A 6,557-nucleotide genomic window follows, 5' to 3' on the forward strand; every position below is an offset into this window, starting at 1 on the left:
GAGAAAAATCAGAGAAGGAACAGCTGAAAGAATTGAGAGAGGCTGAGGCCAGGCCACTGGACCCAGGGTCAGGGGGAGGTGGCTCAGTGACCACTACAGACATGTCCAGAGCGTCCTAACCTCTTGGGTTCTTTTTGTTCCTTTCATCTGTGCATCTTTCTTTGATAAGAATTCAAGCAAACAGAGCGGAACTCTAAACTAAAAATAAGTAACAACAAAAAGACGTAGTTGCATGTTGTTATTGTTGCTGTTCAGATGCTCAGTCGTGTTTGACTGTTTGCAACCCCATGCTGCAGCACAACAGGCTTCCCTGTCCTTCACCATCTCTTTTAGTTTGCTCAAATCCATGTCCATTGAGTCAGTGATGCCATCCAACCATCTCATCCTCACATTCCCCCCTCAAAATGATGCAGTTTGGGACATTAAAGAATACACTTTGAATAAGTCATCAATTAAAGAAGGAATCAAAATGGAAATCACAAGTTTTCAATTGAAAGTCAATGGAACACTTTCAATCATGGGTGCAGCTGATGTAGTGCTCAGACATTTATGGTCCTCAGTTTCTGTGTCAGAAACAAGAAAGTAGTTTTTCCCAAGTTGGGGAACCACAGATATTTTAAATTTCTTCTTCGTGCTCACCTGCATTTTCCAGTTTTCCAAAGAAGCTGCTTCAGTCTTGTTGACCTTTCCTCTCATTTCTTTTGGATCATTCTGTCTGGGAAGGATTCTCCCCTCCCCCCATGGAACCTTCCGTAGGGTCAGCCTCCTGGCCTGTGTAAGAACTACTCACCCAGGGGCCAAGGGTATGCGTGCCTTACCTGGGTAGTTGGGGGCCAAGGCCTAGGCTGGGTCCCACGTGGGTCTGGCACCCAGTACTCAGCCCAGACCTGCTTCATGGGGGTCAACTGGAGTGGTGCTTGGAAAGCTGAGCTGAGCACTGGGCCACAGGGCATGGGAAACGCCAATGGCCGTGAGGGTGAGTCCAGCACACCACCGCAGAGGCTGGCAGAGGGTGGGGCTGACTCCCCTGGAGCCCCAGGTCCTGCCCACCCCCACTGCAGGCAACAGCCCCAAACGCTGCTCCCACCCAGGAGCTGTCACCGTCTTCCTGGAGTGGGGAGGGACGAGTGGGCCCCTTTCCCATGCCAGACTCAGCCACCCAAATGCCCACCCCATGGCCCTGAAGCCCTATCCACTCCCCTCACTGTAGCAGCCCTGGCCCCAGCCTCTGGGCATTTGGCCTCACCCTGCAGGGTGCTCTGTGGGCGCCTGCCCTGCGGCCTCACCCCCGCCCAACAGGACCCTGTCCCCTGAAGCGTCCTGTGCTGCTCCAAGCGGAACGTGCCCCTTGCTGGCCACACCCCACCGATCACAGGGTGGCCGCCTATGGCCTTTAGCCCTGGGCCCTGGGATGAGGAGCCAGGGTGCTGAACTGCAAGGAGCAGGGAGCCAAGCCCTTCAAGGACCCCCTAATGTTCCCGTGCCAAGCAGACACTGCTTAGTGGTGCCAGGTGGGCACCAGGGACATGACAGGTGGAAAGGCAGCTCCTTGCCTGCAGGAAGTTTCCCACCAGACACTCCAAAGACTCCGGGACTGAGCTGCCTGCTGTTGGTATCGACAGTAGAGCCTGGTGGTCAGGATGGCCTCTCCAGACCAGTTGCCAGGGCTGCTGTGATACACGCACCTACACTCACAGCTCTGAGGGCATGATGTCACTTCCTGCATCATGGCAGGGCACACAGGGGCTCTGGAGGCCTGGAGCCTGCCCAGGGCACTGTGTGGGGAGGACATGGGCACCCAGGTGAGGCCCTGCCGCCCACAGCAGGTGTTGGACGGGGGATCTGATGAGCTGTCCAGGCAGGAAACTGCTCTGAGGGCCACTCAGAGACCCCAGGGACCCTCGTGGAGCATGGGGCAACAAGGAGCCCCTACCTTAGGACACACCCAGTTGATCTCCCAGCAGCCAGGTAAAGCCTGAGATCCAGAGGGACCCCCAGCCTCTCCCACCTTCACCCCCACATCCCCCAGCACTAGAATAGGTCCTACCTCCCGTCTCCTGGGCCCATGGCCCCTCCAGCTGCCTCCTTCTCACCGTCCTTCCTAGCCACACTTCCTAGGAGCAGGGTCTGCCTACCCTGAGCTCCCAGCCCTCTCCTAGGTCCTCTGTGTACCGCCCCCCAAGCCCTGGGGTCATGTCTTCTAGCTTGTGACCTGCCCTTTCCAGTGAGGAGCAAGCACTCTGGGTACCTATTAGTGGACATCTGATGGAAATTTCATGGGACAAGGGACCTTCCTCCAGTCCAGGCAACCAAGGGGGTCAGAGGTCCACAAGCTGGCTGCTTTGGGAGCTGGTTCCTACTGGGGGTGGGGGGGTGGATTGCTCCGGGGCCGTGGGCATACCCACTGCGGCTGCTCTGAGCCCCTCCCCTCTGGGCCTGAGGTTGCCTCTCCAGGAGACAGGGCTGCTGGGCTGGCTCTGAGGTTTGGACCTGTCCCGCAGTGGGTGAGGGATGCTGCACACCCCAGAGGGGAGGGGACACCAAGGGGTGGCGGACCAGGCCTCCAGCAGGGAAGAAAGAACAGGGAGACCACATCCCCCTGGCTGAGCATCTGCGGAAGGGGCTGAAGACAGAGGGCAGCTGGTGCCCACCCCCATCCAAGGCCCCCCAGGCTGCTCCCAGAGAATCTTGGTCACTTAGGGGCCCCTGCTCTGACCACACTCCTACTGGTGCCCGGTGGATGGGGGAGCAGGGTGGATCTCAGTCTGAGAACCCCAGGCCCATCCACAGCACGTGGGCCTGGTCCCTCCCTGGCCCCTCCAGCCCCAGGAGGACCTGTGCCCTGGCTCTGCACCCCAGGCCGGCCAGCAGCCCCCTCCTGCCGCCAGGCCCTGGGCCCCTCTCTCCTCGTAAATCGGAGCCACACTCCGGCCCAAGCAGCCCCCCCGCCCTCCTGCCGTCATTCCTGGCAGACTCTGCAGTGAGCTCACCCTTACATAAGGCATCTGAGCTATTTCTTGGGGGAACGAGCTCCCCCTGCACGGGGCTCCATTCCCCCCTCGCTTCTGCAGCCATCGACCGCCACCAGCCAAGGGCATCTGGGCACCAGAGGCAAGATCCCTGCACTCCCAGGGCCCCTCCCATGTTGGGAGAGGGCTCCCCAAACCCTGCAGAACAAAGGTGTAAGAGAAGAGACTACAGGTTCTTCCAGATTCGTTGAGGGGCTGTGGGCAGAGATGCAGCCCCACTGCCAGTCTAGGCGGGAGGGGGAGAAGGAAGGGATTTCCCCAGGGCACAGCGAATGGGGTGGATTGCCTTCCCTCTGGGCCTGGGAGTGGCCCCCTGCTGTGCTTTCAGCACCCCTACCTGGTGCTCTTGGCCCCTCTGAGAGCACCTGGTTCATCCGTGGGCCCTGAGCCCAACATTTCAGCCAGGACTTGTGTTCTTGGAAGGAGTAGCAATCAGAGTCCCCTTTGGTCAGGACAGAGGACCCCTCCCCACAAAGTGCCACCAGAGCTTCCAGCAGGGCAGCTCTGTTTCCTGGAGGTGGGCAGCAGTCCAGGAGCCCCTTGAGGCTGCAGGGTCCTCTCAGGATTCAGGGGAGAAGAGCCCAGGGACCTCAGACCTCCTGCCTCATTTCTGTGTCCTGGGACCATGAGGACACAGCAGGCCCCCAGAGGCTGCAGCTGAAGGGGTGTCCAGACAGCATGTGCTGGGTGTTTCGGAGTCATGCTGGCTCCTGGCCTGGAGAGAAGCAAGACAAGTCCCCTCAGGGAAACTCGGAGAGGGGTGGCCATGGGGCCGGAGGGACCCACTGCTGCTTCTCCCCTGGGACACCCCTCCCCCACTCCCCCAGGCCTGGGCAACTGAGCCTTGGGGCTCCATGCGGACTGCTTATCGAGGCCGCTGGGCGTCCCGAGCTCCTGCCTCGAGCTTCCTCTGCCACGGGAGGAGAGGAGAGGAAAGTGGCCGCAGCGATGCCTCCGCTGCCTGGAGAAAGCGGACTCCAGACATTCCCGCCGGAGCCTGGCTGCGCCACGCCCTGCTTAGGGACAAAGCTCTGGGAGGGCAGGCGGCTGGGACCCCAGGACTATGGGCTGCAGTGGGGCCGAGCCGGAAGCCTCAAGGCCCCTCCTGCAGCTTGCAGCCCTGGGTCTCTGTCCTCCTCAAGAAACAGGGAAGGAGACCGTGTTTTCCTTTCTTTTCAGACTCGCGTTCTTGGAACTTACACCCTCTTGGGTTTGCTATTTTTACCCACCCTGAGCCTTCCGGTCTCCATGGCGACGCCTCCAAACAGCAGATTCCAGGCGGCAATGACGTCACCTGTCCCTTTCCTGCCGCCCAGGCCTCCAGCCGCTGCCACGGGGCCGCCCCGGCCACTCCCCGCCTCCCGCCCGGCTGAGCCCCAGAGCTGTGGGCCCTGCTGCCTCCCCATACCTGCTGCCCACCAGCCAGGCCCTTCCCCGGGGCCCTAGGCCTGGGCTCCCTGCCACGCCAGTGCCTGTGGGAGCTGCTGCAACCCTGGCGGCCCAGGAGGCAGGCTTCATTGGCTTTGCCCCTGAAGCCCTTCTGGTGACCATGCTGGGCCATCAGGATGGCAGGAGCATAGGGAGGCCCTGTGGCCTGGTCTGATACACACCAGCTGTCACACTGCCCCCCGCTCCAGGGTTGCTGCCTCCCCCACCCCCAGTGCGTGGTCTGCAGGTCTCAGGCTCCACACCTTGGGCCTAGTCTGACTGCAGGATTGGGGGGCCATGGTCCCTCCCCCTGGCCGAGGTGTCCTGTAGTTGGTCACGAGGCTGTGTCTCTATCTGGGCCACACTTTACCCAACTGTCCCTTCAACACTCAGCCTGAGGGCTGCCCTCAGCCCAGACCGACGGTGGGGGCACTCAGGACTGGAGGCCCACCCCACTCCTGCGGACTCAGACATTTGCCAAAAGGCCCGCGACATCTCAGCAGGGCCTTGCAGAATGGACAGGCAAGGCTTGGAGAGCCCACATTCCCAATGTCCTTGCCACAGTCAGAAGGAGCTTTTCCTTCCACGGAGGAGCCTGGAGGGCCAGCCCTGGACCTGCAGAGGGTCTGCTCCTCCCATCACCCCACAGGGCCCGGGGCCAAAGTAACCCAGCCCCACCCCCACCAGCCTCAGTCAGAAAGCAGATGCTGGGTCTGGGGCCGAAGGGAGGGCGGGCAGGCAGGGCTGCTCTGTGAGGGTCAGAGGTGCTGGCATGGGCCAGGCCGAGGGTCGTGGTCACATGCTGTCTTGCCAGCATCTAGAAGGGCAGAGAAGACACTGGGGGTAGCCGTGAGCTGCCATGTCTGCTCCCAGAAACGACAGACACAGCAGGAAGGTAGTTTCAAGACTCACATTCCTGCCCTCCCGCTGGATTTCAGGTGCGAAGTCCCAACTCGCCCCCGTCCACACCGGCAGGCACACTCGCAGGTCTGGGCAGGAGGCAGGCAGGTGGGCGGCCCTGTCTCCAGAGCCCCACGCGGACTCGTGCACAGAGGTGTGCAGAGAACTTTCAGGGGGCACAGGTGGGCCTTCCACGGCTCCCCCAGCGGCCTCCCCGTCCTGAGGCTGGGTCCCTGGAAGGGCTCAGGCCTGGAGGAGGCCCCTCGAGAGTGGGCCTAGGCCGGTGCAGACCCAGGCACTGGGTTCTGGGTGCCTGGATCCACTCTGCTCCCTGAGTGGAGGTGGCTCCAGCAGGAGGGACATGTGGCTTTGTCCAGTTAAGCACCCACCCCTGCAAGCTCCACAGGAGACACAGGTCTGAGGGGCTTTGGACAGTGAGGGGTGGGGGGCAGGCTTCATGCTACAGGTGTGAAGATTAAGGATGAAAGGCCTGTGGCCCTGGAACACATCAGGGGCAGCCCCACTATTACCACAGGTGACTGCATGGACTCTGTTCTTCTACTCTCTTTCTTGCTTTTGTTTTTGTTTTTAATATTTTATTTTATTTTATTGGCTACTCTGCATAGCTTGAGGGATCTCAGTTCCTTGGTCAGGGTTTCCAGGTAGTAAAGCCAGGAATCCTAACCATTAGGCCACCAGGCAGCTCCCTCCCACAGGGTTTTATGTGGTGGCTCAGACTTCCTGGACAGCCACGGCCCCGCGTTTCCTTTGCACCCTGCAGGCCTCTCACAGGGAGCCCTGTTCGGAGTTCTTGGACCCTAAGCTGAGATTCAAGTGCAGGCCAGGGGCTCTGGCCCTGAGAGGCGATGTGTGGCTGTGGGTGAGACCCCCATACCAGGCATGACTGTGGAATCGGTCTCCTCCACCAGGTTTATCAAGGGCCAAACTGAAACGCATGTCGACAAGCAGAAAGGAATTCCTGTTCTCAAGTGCTTCTGTTTTCATGGGAGACAATGAAAAATGAAACTTCCACATGTTCTGTATTAGTCTGGGGCATATGCTTTTAAGAACAGACCAGGGGGAGGTGGGTGGGGTACGAAGCGAGGGGGATAGTGTTCCTCATGAGGTCCATGGGCACTGTGATGGGTAAGAGGTGAGTGCAGGGCACAGTAGGTGCCAAGGCCCTGAGGCTGGGTGTGG

The sequence above is a fragment of the Cervus elaphus genome, chromosome 14, assembly GCF_910594005.1.
Source record: "Cervus elaphus chromosome 14, mCerEla1.1, whole genome shotgun sequence".
Lineage (NCBI taxonomy): Eukaryota > Metazoa > Chordata > Mammalia > Artiodactyla > Cervidae > Cervus > Cervus elaphus.